This window comes from Canis lupus, chromosome 1 (assembly GCF_048164855.1).
Source record: "Canis lupus baileyi chromosome 1, mCanLup2.hap1, whole genome shotgun sequence".
Classification (NCBI taxonomy): Eukaryota; Metazoa; Chordata; class Mammalia; order Carnivora; family Canidae; genus Canis; species Canis lupus.
The window spans coordinates 41875749-41893142 of record NC_132838.1 but is presented as its reverse complement, the minus strand read 5'-3'; the positions used below and the strand labels follow the sequence as shown (position 1 = coordinate 41893142).

General features: G+C 40.4%; 1 long non-coding RNA gene across 1 annotated transcript; it reads left to right on the top strand.

The window, feature by feature from the left end:
• The first annotated feature begins 4908 nt into the window (after positions 1 to 4908).
• Positions 4909 to 14891, top strand: LOC140616058 (uncharacterized). Its single transcript, XR_012016584.1, has 3 exons — positions 4909 to 5292; positions 5706 to 5906; positions 13699 to 14891. It is a non-coding gene; the product is annotated as an uncharacterized lncRNA (long non-coding RNA).
• Positions 14892 to 17394: the final 2503 nt, after the last annotated feature.

Sequence of the window (17394 nt, the reverse complement as noted above, 5' to 3'; positions counted from 1 at the left end):
AATGGAAATTTCACCAAAGAAGACATAGACATGGCCAACAAGCACATGAGAAAATGCTCCGCATCACTTGCCATCAAGGAAATACAAATCAAAACCACAATGAGATACCACCTCACACCAGTGAGAATGGGGAAAATTAACAAGGCAGGAAACCACAAATGTTGGAGAGGATGTGGAGAAAGGGGAACCCTCCTGCACTGTTGGTGGGAATGTGAACTGGTGCAGCCACTCTGGAAAACTGTGTGGAGGTTCCTCAAAGAGTTAAAAATAGACCTGCCCTACGACCCAGCAATTGCACTGCTGGGGATTTATCCCAAAGATACAGATGCAGTGAAATAGCAGGATACCTGCACCCCGATGTTTCTAGCAGCAATGTCCACGATAGCCAAACTGTGGAAGGAGCCTCGGTGTCCATCGAAAGATGAATGGATAAAGAAGATGTGGTCTATGTATACAATGGAATATTCCTCAGCTATTAGAAATGACAAATACCCAACATTTGCTTTGACGTGGATAGAACTGGAGGGTATTATGCTGAGTGAAATAAGTCAATCGGAGAAGCACAAACATTATATGGTCTCATTCATTTGGGGAATATAAAAAATAGTGGAAGGGAATAAAGGGGAAAGGAGAGAAAATGAGTGGGAAAAATCAGAGAGGGTGACAAAACATGAGAGACTTCTAACTCTGGGAAATGAACAAGGGGTAGTGAAAAGGAGGTAGGAAGGGGGATGGGGTGACTGGGTGACGAGCACTGAAGGGGGCATTTGATGGGATGAGCACTGGATGTTATGCAAATGTTGGCAAATTGAACTCCAATAAAAAATGTACAAATAAAAATAAAGTAAAATAAATAACCTTTAAAAAAATATTTTAAAAAAATCAGGTATCTGCACCAAAATCCATGAGTCATGCCTCCCCTGAGGAGTCTCCTACTGGTGTATTTCTCTAAATACGTCTCTCCAATGAGAGTTCCTTATCCCTGTCCTATTTGAGTCTCTGCCCAGAGGGGATGGGATACCCAACATTTCCCTAATCTCTGCAGATCTCTCGCTCTGCCCACATGTCAGCACTTACTGTCTAAAATACCTGCATTTAGATGAGTTCCCTGGTTCAGATCTTTTCCAAGGACAGAGCAGACTCTTGCCTAACACCCTCATAACTAAGGGAGGGAGTAAAGTTCACCTCCACCCTCACATAGGATCACTTGCAACCCCTGCTCCCAAATAGCAGTGGGTACACCAAGCCTCTACCCACCCAGGAGAGTAGGCATTATTGTTTTGAATTTACAAGTGAGGAGGTGAGAGCAGTTAAGAATGTCCAAAACCACAGAGCTAGGAAAGGTGATGGAGAATTCATTTTGTCTCTCTGACCAGAAATCATTCCACTCCCTGACACACAGCATTGCTTCACATCTTATAAACTAGAGTGCAGTCATTTCCAGACCAACTTAAACAATTGTGGCCCTCCAGCTGTAAAGATTAGTGACAAAGGCTGAACAAGAGGGACATTCCTTAAAGGACTTTTCTTGCAGATTTGGCCAACTGCTTGACTAATATTTACAATTACTATGTCTCCTTCAGGTGGGAAAATGTATGTTCCCTTTCCTCTGTGCACATAAATGTTCCTTAATAAATCAGACTTGTTGACAGTCTGGAAGAAAGCCTTTCATCGTCCTGCACAGGTTCGCTGAGGATAATAACGTCACTGAGCCAGCTCACACAGAGTGAGTGGAAGAGAGAGGAACATGCATATTTACAGGTGTAAATGCCATCCTTAGGCTAATGTTACCCAGATCTTCATGTTCAGCTAAGGCTTCTGCTCTGAATTCTGGAATCCTATGTCTACCTGGCCATTTGGCATCTCCACTGGGATATTTCACCCTGTCTTAGAGTGAAGGTGCCCAGATGGAACTTCTTTTTTTTTTTAATTTTATTTATTTATTCATAGAGACACAGAGAGTGAGAGAGAGAGAGAGAGAGAGAGAGAGAGAGGCAGAGACAGAAGCAGGTTCCATGCAGAAAGCCCGACGTGGGACTCGATCCAGGGTCTCCAAGATCACGCCCTGGGCTGCAGGCGGTGCTAAACGGCTGTGCCACCGGGGCTGCCCCCAGATGGAACTTCTAATTTTATTGTCTCACCTCCAGAACCATGATCCTCCTTATTGTTTCTGATTTCAGCAGATGGCACCACTATAGCCCAAGGAGACAGTGAAGGGTTTTTATCAGACAGTGGCATGGCTAGCTTTATTTATTTAGAAGAATATCATCCTAACAACAATGTGGGGTCAAAATTTTACAGTTGAGAGGAGAGAATTGAGTTGGTGTCTACTAAGAAGGGTAATCTGTAAGGCTTTGTGACTGAGTTAATTTATGTTAACAAAATTCAATATGTAAGAGTAAGATAATAAAATGTGTTTCTAGAAATTGCTATTAGGTTTGATAATTTATAGACAACAAATGTTGAGTAGCAGCAATTCTATATAATTTGCTTATTATATTATAGCAGAGTTGATAGGCATCTCTATCAAAAGTATAAGGTGCCGGGATGCCTTGTTGGCTCAGTTGGTAGAGCATGTGATTCTTGATCTCAGGGTTGTAAGTTTGAGCCCCCCATTGGGGGTGGAGCCTACTAAAAATTAAAAAAAAAAAAAAGAAATAATAAGACATCTACTTTTGATAAAAACATTAGAAAAGAAACAAACATTTACTACTGGTGTGAGTACAAGTGGTGGAAAACTTTCTGGAAAGCAATTGTGTCCTAAGTCTTAAAACAATAAAATTTCACACAATTATTTTACTCAAGAGAATAAATACCAATGAAAACACCAATGTAAAAGAATTCATTCCAGAAGTATTTATAACAGAGAAAAAAAGGAATTAGTCCAAATGTTCATTTACAAGAGACTTTGAATAAATGTGTCATCTGTTTCATGAAATAGCACACAACTATTAAAGTGATGAGTAAAATGAAAATGTAATGTCATGAAACAATCTCCACAATATATTCTTTTTTTGTTTTTAATATTTTACTTATTTACTCATGAGAGACAGAGAGAGAGAGAGAGAGAGAGAGAGAGAGGCAGAGACACAGGCAGAGAGAGAAGCAGGCTCCATGCAGGGAACCCCATGTGGGTCTCAATCCCGGGACTCCTGGATCATGCCCTGGGCTGAAGGCAGGCACTAAACCGCTGAGCCACCCAGGGATCCCCTCCACAATATATTCTTGAGCATCAGGACAAGATTTAAAAACAGATGTGTCATATGATACCATTTTTATTAAAAAAATAAGATTGTATACCTAATTATTACAATATGCAGAGAAAAATTACCAGAAAAAAAAGATATTCCTAAATGTTAACAGAGACTACTTCTGACCAGTATCCTTTCAGAAGATTTTTTAAAATATAACTTTGAGTATTTTATAAAAATTTGGGACAACCTTATTTTTATATTAAAACAAAAGCTACATTCAAAAGAGAAATAAAACTAACAACAACAAAAGCTTCATAAATCTTTAAATACATATGAGAATGATCACTTCTTAGGGAAAATCCCGGTGTCCAGATGAACTTCCCTAATCTCCAGCGTGAGCAGCGACTGATCCCTTGCTACATTTTCCAGGATGCCAACATTAAAAATGGAGACTGTGTCCTTCCACAGATGACATTCAGTGTCTGTAAACAATGTAGGTACCACAGGTTTGCACCAATAGGCAAAGCATGCCTGTGGACCTTGTGAGGAATTGTCAGGTGTTTCTCATTTCTCATAGATACAAATTGTTCTTTGGGTTGAAAACTACATTGTGAAGGCTAACACCATTAATATAAATTCTAAGTTCTGAAGAAAAAGCAACTCTTTCATCAACTGTTTGTATTTTTCTGTTTCCTGATTTCCTGATTCCTATTTTAAAAGTGTAGGACTCTGGGAACCTGGTCTGGGACCTAAGTAGATCTAGGAGCATGAGATAACTTATTAATATTCTTATGAATATGAAATTGTAATTAAGCTTTCAGTAGCCACGTTAAAAATGAATTGAATTAATAATCTTTTATTTATAAAGATTTTATCTATTCATGAGAGACACAGAGAGAGAGGCAGAGACATAGGCAGAGGGAGAAGCAGGCTCCCTGTGGGGATCCGAATGTGGGACTCGATCCCAGGATCCTATCCTGGGATCATGCCCTGAGCCACCCAGGTGCCCCAAATAATCTTTTAATTAACTCAGTACTGGAATGTTAGTATTTCAACATGTAATCAATATAAGATATTATTGAAATATTTTACATTTTCATTAGTTTTTATTTGCCATTACTTAAAAATATATGTAAGCTAATACTTATACCCGTTTATATTTGCTCCCTTTCTTAGATAAAAGGTAGCACACTAACAGCACTCTGTGCCTAGCTTTTTAACTCAATACATGTGGAGGTCATGCCATCGAGATATATAGGTATCAATAACATTTGAGCATTTTCAAAAGTTTACAATCAACAGCTTCTGGCATTGACAGGAAAAGAAATTTTGTGCTGTATTCCTCTCATGGCAATACCCCTCAGAAGACACTTACCTCCCTCCTTGAAGGTCACACCACTTCAAAGAGAGCCAGTGGTTGCTTTTAGCTAACAGAAGGGTAACTCTGCCTCTGATTTATCTTTACTCTAAACTTCTAAAGGATCAGGAACTGTTACAATCCCAGAAAAGGATCTCAAGGAGAAAGATATTTGCCTTTATTTAATAATTGTACTTAATAGTTGAAAGCAGATAGGCCATAAAAGCAGTGGAAGCTGGAAGACAGCCCACAAAGTTAATTTTAAAAGATATTTATTGACTCTTTGATGGGTGTGGCTTTTTCTTTCTTTAGTACCTCCCCAGAAAGTCCTGAGCTTACATTTAACAACAAAGCTTCAGGCCTATCCCAGCTATTCCCAGCTCTCTGCGTGTAAAGCTAACCTGCCCTTGAGCCCAGGGTCCGTACTGAAGGCGGCTGGGAAACCCTTCTCCCACCTGCAGCATCATGACGCTGGCTGACTCTGGAGCCCAGGTGATGCCCTTGGTTCAGAACCACAAAGACATAGTTTGGGAATCGACGTAAGCACTCACTGGCTGTAATCCTGCAAACTCCAGATAGTGCCACCATCCTTGAGAAAATCTGTCTTCAGACTGCCTGACGAGCTGATGAGTCCTCTCTCCAAAGGAGCTCTGGGAAGAGGGAGACTTTCGCCAGAAGACACACTACAGAAGAATCCAAGACTTCTCTATGCTAAAGTTTCTACTGGAATCAACTCATTTAGTAAGTATTCCCTAAACAAAGGGCGTGATATTGACTTTTTTGGCTTTGTCAGTTGTCAAAGTTTGGCTGCAAATAGGAGAAACCATTTGCACCCTCTCATTTCTTGGCTTCCTCAGCTGGAGGGGTTCTCGGGGCTGTGGGTATTGTGGTGGCTCTTTCAGAATGTGCCAGGTCTGGCAAGGGACAAACATTGGACACAAATGTCATAGAAGGCACAGCATGTTATCTCTGTATATGCAAGATGTGAATAATTTCAACACGACAAAGAGAGAAAACCTGCCCAATGGTGGTGTGCTCTTCTATGAAACCTATCAGACCTCTGGTGGGAAGTCCATGGCTGGGGTGGGGCGGGGGGGCTTTTGAAGACGTCATCTTTGAGAACCTCTGAAAGGACTCCCTCTCTGTCTTTCAAGGTTTGTCAAGTAGCTGAGTTCACCGCACCGGCTGAGGCTGAAGAAAATATTCTCTAGGAAGACACAGGCAGGATGGTGCAAGATCTTTGTGGAACCGGATGGGTGTGTGACCCCTGTTCTGATGTTTGATGATATTTCTCAACTCCTGAAGAATAAGGAACACATCTTTAAAAAAGATGTCATGTCATGAATCAACAAGAGGTAATAGCCCCAATGATTGTTTTATTCTTTTCCAAACCTCCAGTTTCTGTCCTTTCCAGAGTTCAGTCCCAAGAAAACACTCAGAAGGAATATTCAGAAAATATGGCTTTATCATAGAAAATAGAGCCTGATTCCACCCTTTGGGAGTCATTAAAAGCAGTAAACCAACAGCTAATCCACAGCATTTAACAGTAAAAAGTACCTGTTCTGTAAGTAATCCGGGAAGCTTAAGTTGATATGTGTGATTTGGGAAAATCACGAGTGCTTTCATTTGGGGAGAAGTTCATTCTTGTGTCAAGATGAAATCTATGCTCTCAGAAAATTCAAAGAATGCTGGCATATTTTAGTTAATCTTCTGTAGTTTTTACACCAAGTAAAGACTGTAGACTTCACATGTATTGTTATTATTCTAAATGAAAGCCAAACCAGTGCCATATTTGATAGGTATTATGCCTGAAGTTATTTTAAAATATTGTGTCATGTCTGGAAACTGATACAAGTCTCTGCATGATCATAGTTTTAAAAATCATTTAACTATTTTCTTGGGTTTTCACTAGTGGTGGAAAAGAGAAAACATGAATTAAAATGTAGTAATTACATACAATGTACTTCAGGATAAGAGGGAATGGAAACGCTTTAACAAAATGTGAATATACATGCTTTAAGCCTCGGAAGCCAGACAAGCACGTACATTGTAATGTACCAGGAACTCTGTGCTTTCACATATGTTAAAAAAAAGAAACCCCCAGGCCTAAAATGGTGTCACTTAGACCGAGTTTCCAAACTGGGGCTTAAAACCCAATCTGATTGCAGTTTCTACCCTCCCCAGAAACATGACCTTAACTGGTCAGTTTGGAAATTTTTTCTTTCCATCAGTGCCCACAGGTCTGCCACCTGGGTCCTCTCCATCCCCTGATGAAAGACAAGGTCATCTGTGTAATAAGACACCTTGCTTTTCCCTTTAGCAAACATCATGGTCTGGAACAATCCTTTTCTTCTGCTAATAACTTTCTTGCCCCCACGCTATGTCTATAAAAACCTTCCATTTTATACTTCTCAGAGCTCCCCTCTACTTGCTAGGTGGGGTGGCTGCTTGGTTCATGAATCACTTGGTAGAAAGCCACTTGGATCTTCAAATGTATTTGGTTAAATTTTTGTTATGTAGTACATATAATGAGTGATATGTATTTTTTTTCCTGAAGTGGTTCCATCCTTCCTTCCTTCCTTCCTTCCTTCCTTCCTTCCTTCCTTCCTTCCTTCCTTCCTCTCATTCTTTCATTCTTTCTCTGTTTCTCTCTGCCTCTTTCTTTTTGTCATACAAAATGACCTCATTTCACAAAAATGATCTCTTCTTTTCATACCAGGTTTTCTTTGGGATGTAAGTGTGTGTGTGTGTGTGTGTGTGTGTGTGTGTGTGTGCGGGGTGGGGGTGGGGGGTTACCTTGCTTTTTTTCCTCTATCCCCAGGGAATTGTAACTCTGTTCCCACTCCATCTTCCTGGGCATAGTTCAAGCAAACAGACATCTTCCCCATCCAAACTCTAAGTGCCTTCTAATTTTTATGAATTATAGGGACTTTAAAGGTTTATTAAATTAGCTCATATAAATAAAAGTAATAAAATTCATATGCCAGATAAATCCATTTGTGTTCTGGAGGGGCTCAGCCTTACACAGCAGGTAGGTAGCCTCAAAGCCACACTCCAGCATCTGACAGGCCTGTCTCTTGCAGGCTCTCAGCTCAGAGTCCCCAGTGCTCTGCTGGGAGGTACATTCCACACAGTCTGGGCCTAGGGTATTGGTCCCTCAGGAAACAAAACAAAACAACTAACCAGATTAAAAAAAAATCCAAACAATAAGTGAAGGCATTTCCTATCCATGCTAGTCTCTTTTAACATTGATCAAAAACTTCAAACATTATCAATCCCAGTTTCCTCTATTAACAACATTGCTTACTATTTATTTGTCTTCTCCTTTCTTTAAGCCAACTATTGGTGTGTGTGTGTGTGTGTGTGTGTGTGTGTGTGTGTGTGTGAAAGAGTTTAATATAGTTATTTTTTGCTATATACACTGTTCATATCTCACGTTTTTCTCAATTGAACATTTCTCTTTTAACTTTATAGAGTTTCTTACTTGGGCCTAAGTTGTACATTTTTGTGAAATTGATGCTGATAGCATAAAAATTAAAAAAAATAAGTTTATGTCGTGGAAGATTGCAAAAATGGCCACAAGTTTTCATGCCCCTTATTTGTGCCCTTTGCAATACAACTTTGCTGTGTGTCCCATCAAGTCGTTGACCTATTTCCCGACTCATGACCTGTATTGGCCAGTGGAATACAGCAGCAGTAAAAAGGTGCACCATTTGTTCTCTTTCCTAAAACGTTACCTCTGCCATGTAAAAAATCCAAGCCAGCTTCCTGGAAGATGAGAGACATGTGTCCTACTTGCCCTCAATCTATGCCAATATCCTGCCAACTAACAGACATGTGGGTAAGGCCACACCAGCCACTCCCCCTCAGCCCACCTGCCAGATGACCACAGCCTCCGGAACAGCCCAGTTGACATCAGCCACTCTTGTCCCAGATCAGCAGAATGGCCCAGATGACCTGCAGATGTGTGAGCAATAGTAAATGATTGCAGCTTTCAAGCACTCAGCTTTGGGACAATTTGCTATAAGGCAGTAAATACCTGATTCACTTATACACTTATATTTTCTTTGAACATTGCTTGTCCTTAACTCTTTAATCCATATAAAGTTTATTTTTGTGCATAGCGTGAGGTAGTTAAGGGGTTTTTTATTTATTTTACTAAAAGTATGGCTGATTTTCTCAACACTATTTGTTGAAGTTTCTTTCATCACTGATTTGAAATGCCATGGTTTTGATTAACTAAATCCCCATATGCACAAGGGCTTGCTTCTAGACTCTTAATATGTTCTGATTATTTATTTTCTTCTATCTGTGCTAATAGCACAATGTTTAATTTCTTAATTTTAGACTATGACTTGATATCTGGAATCTCCCTGTAAAATAATGTAGGAACCCAGTTATGAGAAATTAAGGGAGAGATTATTGTCTTAAATACTTTTGTATTCCCCTTAGAATCCACCTAGCTCCTGTGGTGATTGCAAAATATTTTTTGAAAGAGGAAACATTTGGCCTTCTATACTGTAAATCTGTGGCATTTAATATATAGAAATAAATTGGGGAGACTGTGGTTTACAAAGCTGATATTTATGGTTGTTATCCCTTTTTATCTTCACAACTCTCTAAGACATAAGGTTAGCAATATGAGAAAGGTTATATCATCATGATGGTGGAGGGAGAAAAAAGAGAAGGAAGAGAAGAAGCAGGGAAGGAGGAAAAAGCTAACATCTGCCAAGTGTTTACTCTGTGTTAGTGTCTATATTGAATGCTGTACATGCCTTGCCTTATTTCCCGCTCACAACAAGTTTGTGAGGTTAGTACTATTTATGTATCCTGTTTTCAGAAGAGAAGGTGAGATTCAGAGAAGTTAAGTAACTAGTTCAAAGCCACACAGCTTATGAGTCAAAATTCAAAATGAATGTGAATACAAGGGGAAAAAAACACTTAAAAGAAAATAGTCGTCTTCTCTGGCTGCTGGATCATGACAATTTCTATTTTCTTATCAGTTTTTCTGTTGACCAACTTTCCTGCAAGGAGTACACATTATTTTAGTAAATGTAAAATAGAAACATAATAATAATAATAATAGTGTACAAATAACCCCCAAAAGATGACACGTTGTAGCTACTGGAATGTCCTATAAATTTTGCAGTGACACAGTAGAGAGTTTTCTCTCTCACACAGCCTGGCTGGACCAGTTACCAAGTGAGAAGGGGAGGGCAAGATGTGCCCAGCAGTCCATCCGCCAAATCATTACCCATCCTGCCCCATGCCCATCTCTCCCCTGCACTCATCATCAGAACATTGCACACCTGCCTGGGACCCTTGGATAACATTCTGGTCCTTACCTTTATAAAGAGTAGAACCATATTAGTGAAAGAATTTTTTACAAAAACAAAACAAAACACACACACACACACACACACAATAGCTGACAAAGAAGTTTAGAAGGTACAGAAAAAATTCAATTTGACCCTGATTCCTATTTCTGCTTCTCAGACCACCTGTTGCCTGAATGTGAACAAGTGGTGAGTGTGGGCACTGTCTATACTTGCTATATTTTAATGGTTAAAAAATAAGTAAGGGTTGGTTTATGAATATTGGGACAGAGGTGACAACCTTTTACTACAGCCCAATAGTAAAACAGGATAGGACTTCTGAAAAGAGGAGGGAAAGGCAAAAATAATAATGACTAAATCATGAAGAAAAAAAGAAGGAAGAATGAACAAAAAGAAAAGGTGAAATAAATAAAAATCATCACCATGGAAGGGATGACACTGAGTTTCCTAATAGGTCCAGTAAATATGAAAGGGCTGAATTCTAGTGAAAAGATGAAGACAGGCATTTTGTGTGTGTGGTGTGTGTGTGTGTGTGTGTGTGTGTGTATGTGTTTAAAAACTACAATAAAGTTAAAGGAAAAGGAGAAAGTAAAGGAACAAATACATAAATGTGGCAAATATACGACTGACACCCCTACTTCCTTCTTACTCGCACCTGACAAGGTGAAATTCATGGTGAAAGAACTCACAGGTCAAAGAGAAACGTCAGCATAGTGGGCTGCAACCTATGGTGGTGAGCGACTGGAGGGATGGGTGCTTTTGTCTTTATTTCTTCTCCTTTTTCTCCTTTCTTTTGATTTTTTTTTTTTTTTTTAGTAACAACAGCCAGTTTTATTGTTGAACATTTACATCTCATAAAAATGATTAAATACTGAGATGATCCAGGAAGCCAGCTTGAAATGAATCGCTTAAAGATAAAACAGTATTATTTGCCAGGGTTAAGATTCCGGTTAGATTCTTAATTACATTCTGATTAGATCCAGTTAAATTTATGCATAGTAAAATAAAAATTAATATTGAGGGGCACCTGGGTGTCTCAGTTGGTTGAGTGCCCAACTCTTGGTTTTTGGCTCAGGTCATGATCTCAGGGTTGTGAGATCGAGTGCCCTGTGAGCCCAAAATAAGTCTGCTTGAGATTCTCTCCCTCTCCCTCTTGTCCCTGCACCAGCTTGCTGACACATACATGGGTGCACACACATGCTCTCTCTCAAATAAATAAATAAAATCTTTTAAAAAAAATCAAAATTGAGAGGCTAGCAACTCTAGGAACAGAAATAGAGTACTATATCTTCCAGGAACAGAAATAGAGTACTATATCTTCCAAACAAGTGGAAGGGAACAAATAAAAAAAAAAAAAAAACTAAAACAAAAGTTCAATTTAAAAAAAAAGGCAAGAAAGGGGGAAAAATGGTTGAACAAAGTTTAAAATGGTAGAGAAAACCCAAACTCATTCATTCAACAATTATACTATGAAGTACTAAAAGCCACGTACTATTTTGGGAACCAGGGATTCAGCAGTAAACAAAACATAGAAAATATCTGCTTTCATGAAGCTTCTGTCCTAGTGGCTGGAAACATAAAGGAGATGAATGAATAAATCATGTGGCATGTTTTATGATGATAAGGGCAAGACAAATAAATGCAATTGATACATTAAGGATGGGAAAAACTTGTCAAAAATGGCCTCACTGAGAAAAAAAAAATATATGAAGGAGGTAAGGAATTGAACCACGCAGATGTGAGGGGAAGGGCATTTTGGACAAAGGTAGTGCAAACATCCTGGGGCTAGCATGTGCTTGAGAAGGCTGTACAGAGCAGAGGGAAGGGTAGAAGAAGGTGAGGTCAGAGATAAAACAGGACCACATCATATAGGATCTTTACTCTAAGTGAAAAGGGTCTCTCTAGAAGCCACAACGTGAACAGACCATAGGAAGAAAAAGCAGACACTAGTTGGGTGGCTCCTGCATAATATAGGTGAGAGACCACAGTTCAGACAGGTGAGGTGGTGGGAAGGGCTGGGGAGTCTGGGAAGATGGCAAAGAAGTCCACAGGATTTGCTGGCAGATTACATGTGTGCTGTGAAAGAGATGAGTCAGGATGGTGTTTATTTTGCACTTGGAGCCATGACAAGTAAATTAAATTTAAAATTGCAATTAATACTAAATCTGAGATATATACTCATATTATCCCCAAGTGAGCTACAGGAGCCAGAGTTCCAGGTCCTTGGCCAGCGCATCACTCCGCAGTGCTCTATCTTCCCTCCATTCATAGAAGCCTCCCGGGTTACCAGAGTCAGGTTGCCCATTCCCTACGGCTTTGACCAACCCAGATGCCTGACCCAAAGCGAGTGCATGTATTTGGCACGGAAAAAAGTGCATGTTACATAAGAAAAGCCAAACATGAACCCTTGGTTTTTAAGCTTCTCTCACAGAAAATCGTCATGTCACCTTGGAAGAGATTAAACTAGTGGAGACAGCAAATGACTTTACTTGGTGTCACCTTAGAAATGAACAGTCCTAGGGGCACCTGGGTGGCTCAGTAGTTGAGCATCTTCCTTCAGCTCAAAGTGTGATCCCAGCATCCTGCGATTGAGTCCCCCAACAGGCTCGCCTCAAGGAGTCTGCTTCTCCTTCTGCCTATGTCTCTGCCTTTCTCTCTGTGTCTCTCATGAATAAATACATAAAATCTTTTTATAAAAAGAAAGAAATGAACAACCCTATCCTTTACAAATCAATTAACATTTATGATGGAGGAAAAATCAGTAGGTGATTTTTCAACATATGTTGTGTTTAGGATTAACTGATTTTAAATTTAAATTACTTGTCACAGTTCCAGGAGCATAAGTGCATTGCAAATACTAGCTGTTTTTTACAGATAGATTTATGTATGTATGTATGTATGTATGTATGTATGTATGTATTTGGGGTGCAGGCAGAGGGAGAAGGAGAGAGTACCAAGCAGACTCCATGCTCAGTGCAGAGCCTGGTGTGGGTCTTGATCTCACCACCCGGAGATCATGACCTAAGATGAAACCAAAGTTGAACACTCAGCTGACTGCGTCACCCAGGTGCCTCCCCCATCCCCCACAACAAGTACCATCTCTAACAAACTTTCTTTGAGAAGCAACGAAATTGGTAAAAGTTAACATTTGTTTACAAATTGTTTTCTCCTCCAGTGAGGAGATGGGGGCTGAGAAGTGGAAATATATAAAAACTTAAAAGCTAGAACACACCACCAAGAATCCACATACATGATGCCAAACCACTCTAAAGTTATCATGTAAGTCAGTGAGAAGATAAGAAAATAAAAAACTTAATTTTCTGCAACTTTTTCCAAGTAATTATTTTTTAAAAAGAGGGGCATTGTGTTTAATACTGAGAATTGAAGTTTATTTTAGCAATGGAAATTAGAACAGCATCATATCACTATGGATGCTTGTAGAACTCCTTCCTTATCATCTGAGCTCCTGAGTGCCTTGCACCTGCCAGTCTATGAATGCCTCCATTTGCTGAACTGCCTGGCACCTTCCCTTCCTGGTACCTACACAAGAGCCTCTTGACCACAGCTAAAGTCCTTCCCACACAAGTTTCTTAGTTATCCCCAATTCACCATTAATCCATTAAACAGTGCCCATTCTCAAGCTTGAGCATTAAGATTCGTGTAAGCAGTCTGTTACGTGCAGACCCCTGGGCTTCAGCCCCGGACTCCAGATTCAGTAAACAGAGCATAGGACTTTGTTTTTTAACTGATTATCCAGGACATTCTCATATGTGTAATCCACTGACCATCTTTGTTTTTTATTTTTTTCTAGGGAGCCTGTTGCGGGACTCCATCCTAGGACCCTGGGATCAAGACTTGAGCCGAAGGCAGATGCTCAATGCTGAGCCACCCAGGTATCCCCACTGACCATCTTTGAAGAAACACTGCTGTAAGAATAGTGTACATCCTTGCTACTCAGAGTGTGGGCCACAGACCAGCAGCATTCTGTAGTGTTTGGAGCTGGTTAGAAATGCAGAATCTGGGGCTCCACCTGAGACCCTTCTGAATCAAAATCTGCCTTGTAAGAAGATTCCCCAGGTTCTTCATGTTCACATTAAATTTTGAGGAGCCCTGATTGTATTACACAAAAGAAACATGTTGGCCATATATTTTAGTAAGGGCTTTATTGTGCTTTGAGGCTTTAAACACATTTTAAAGTTTATTTTTTTATTTTTATTTTTTTGAGAAATCGCATACACTGTTCTCCCATTCTCCAATTTGGTTATTTTCTCCAGAACACAAAGATTTCTTACAGAGATTACTTTGTCTTTCTCTTTACAAAATAATTTTTGGGATATTGCTGGCTCATCAAGAGAACAATGTGCTATTTTTAATTTATTATAATTTTCTTAATCATGCATAGACAGTTCCTGCTCTAAATTCATAGAGGATTGGATTTGTTTGCTTAAGCCATGACATTGGGGTCATCTCCCAAACAAATATCTCATCTTGCCTGATGAAATCAGGAAGGTGCCTCTGGTGTCCAAGGGATGAAGTATCTCATGTACTGGGAGGGGACTGAGCTCCTCGGCCAGGGGAAGCCAGAACATCTGTTACAGGCATGATCCAGCCTGCTGGCTGAGCTCAGTCTGCAGAGGTGCTTAGGATGAAGCATTGGGTCTTCATCTGAAAACACTGCTATGGTCATCAAGATGTTTGCAATGGAATCCAGGACACACCCTGGTACTTAGGGAATAAGTACACACTTATGAAAAAATGATTAATATAATAGTGGGACCCAAAAGTTCTCAGGCTGGCTTAAGCCCTGACTGTTCTTTTGCTCATTTTTTTTTTTATTCACTGGAAATAGACTTAAAGAGTATTTCAGGAAGAACATTTTTGCAAACATAAATCATCTGGAAGATTAAACAGAGTAGTTCAGATAATGAAAGAGATAGAAAGACAACACCATGAAGTTTGACTTGTATTCCAAAAGCATTGTGGATACTTTATGTCTATTTTAATCAACTGGTAATTTTCTTAGAAATAAAACTTGATATTTGGCATTTTGCTTCTCTCTTCCATTTTATTTTCATTTGTTTTAAAGATTTTATTTTTTTGAGAAAGAGAAAACACAAGCCGAGGGGGAGGGGCAATGGGAGAAGGAGACTCCGTGCTGAGCAGGAACCTTGATGTGGGGCTCGATCCCAGGACCCTGGGATCATGATTTAAGCTGAAGGCAGATGCTTAACCACTGGGCCATCCAGGAGCCCCTTCTCTACTCCATTTTAAATCCTTCTTTCTCTCTCACCTAGTGGGCTACAGGGAAGACTCACAAGATCATAATCATGAGCAAAGATAGAGTTTACAGTGCTTCAGTGCCTGGTGATGTGAGAGTCTTGACCACCTACTTATATCACTTACTTGAGAAACCCCATTCTCCTATCTCAATGTACTATTTCCACAGTATGACATATATCTCTGCTGCATCCTTTAGACTTACAATATGGTGGACCCACCAATGCCCACCTCATGTTCAAGCACCCTTCTCTGCTAGGACCCTTCTCTTTTCCCATCTCTGTAACTACTTTCTAAACAAATATAGCCATTGGCCTTTTTTAATGAAAAGAGCAATTTTTAAAAAATTATACAAATGTGGCTACACAAAGTAAGCCAAATGTTCTTATGAAGTGGGAGGCCACAAAAATAGTTTGTTGAACTATGAGCTAGTCATCGACAGAGTTCTAATGGGCAGAGCTCCAACCTCTGGGCATGCTGGGAGTCCAGGTGGGGAAGGAGACCATGCTCAATGGGAAAACCCCTGAGAATGGAGTTGGGGGATGGAGTAGACTGGGGGATCCATTGGGGATGGAAGAACATTATCTGGAACAGAATGTCAGATGCCCTACGAAAGGGTTAACAGTCCAAATCCTTGAGTCCAGGGGAAGAGGGTGACTTGCATCTGGTCCTTTTGGGGACAATCATCCAAGTAGTTGTATCCAGGTGTCCTCCTCCTTTATTCACTCTTTCGTCCTCAGATGAGTACAAAAATAATTCTAACCACCATGAAATGTGTAATTTCTAAGTCAAAATTTCTAAATAATGTTTAAAGATAACCAATTCTGGAAAAAGAGACAATGGAGCAAAGTCGGACGATCTTGCCCCAGATGTCCTGAGACCACTAGGCAGGATCTAAAGGGAGCCACCTAATAGCTGTTGAGGAAGGAAATACTTTTAAATGACTAACAGTCATCCTTAGAGCTAATGCATACTCAAAAGCAGTGACTTATTTCTCAGACTGAAGAGAACGCTTTCCAGAATGTGTTTTCAGGGCCAGCAATCCTTCCCACCAAAGGCTCACAAATCTGGACCCCATCACACTTTGTTACTCCAACAAAACAGACCTTAAGAGCTCAGGGACTGTTACAGAGGATGTACACTTCACATACATAGGGACAGTCTCGTGTCTCAACACCAGGAATTCATCCTCAAATGTGCATTGCGTATGCCACGGGTATGTCTTTGTGCTCAGGCAGCTGCAGCCCCAGCCTGTGTCGCATCTGTGTGCCCTTGAGCACAGCCCAGAGCCCACAGGGCACTTAACCCTCCCCTCATCCTTCTGTGTTTGCCAAAGCCGAAGGTTTAAGTTTCTTTGTGTCTTTCCCTGCCTATTGTCAGATTGCTTATGGGAGAGGGTTTTGTGCTAAGCCTCAACCTATTTCACCAGAACCCTTGAGGATTCATTTGAGTTCCCTGGAGGGCTCTCAAAAGAGTGCTGGGCTGCCTCACCCCCGCCCCCCCACCATCCTGATTCAGTGGGGTTCCGGTGAGGCCCTAGAATTTTCATTTCTACAAGTTCCCGGGTAAGGCCTCTGCTGCTGATCTGCAGACCAAGCACACTTGGAGAGCCACAATCAGATTGGCTATTCATTCATTCAGCAAGTATTTATTGAGATTTTACTCTGTGTTACAGGCTGTACCAGGTGTTCAGGGTAAAACAATCCAAAGAGAAATGGAGTTGATAGTCTAGCTGGATAAACAGATGTTAAATAGTTGCATACATCATTATTTAGTTACAGTTGTGATGAGGAAAATTACTAGATACTGAGTCAGCAAATGACAAGGGACTTAAGGATATGAGAAAATGCTCCACATCACTTGCCATCAGGGAAATACAAATCAAAACCACAATGAGATACCACCTCACACCAGTGAGAATGGGAAAAATTAACAAGACAGGAAACAACAAATGTTGGAGAGGATGTGGAGAAAGGGGAACCCTCCTGCACTGTTGGTGGGAATGTGAACTGGTGCAGCCACTCTGGAAAACTGTGTGGAGGTTCCTCAAAGAGTTAAAAATAGATCTGCCCTACAACCCAGCAATTGCACTACTGGGGATTTGCCCCAAAGATACAGATGCAGTGAAACGCCGGGACACCTGCACCCTGATGTTTATAGCAGCAATGTCCACAATAGCCAAATTGTGGAAGGAGTCTTGGTGTCCAGCGACAGATGATGGATAAAGAAG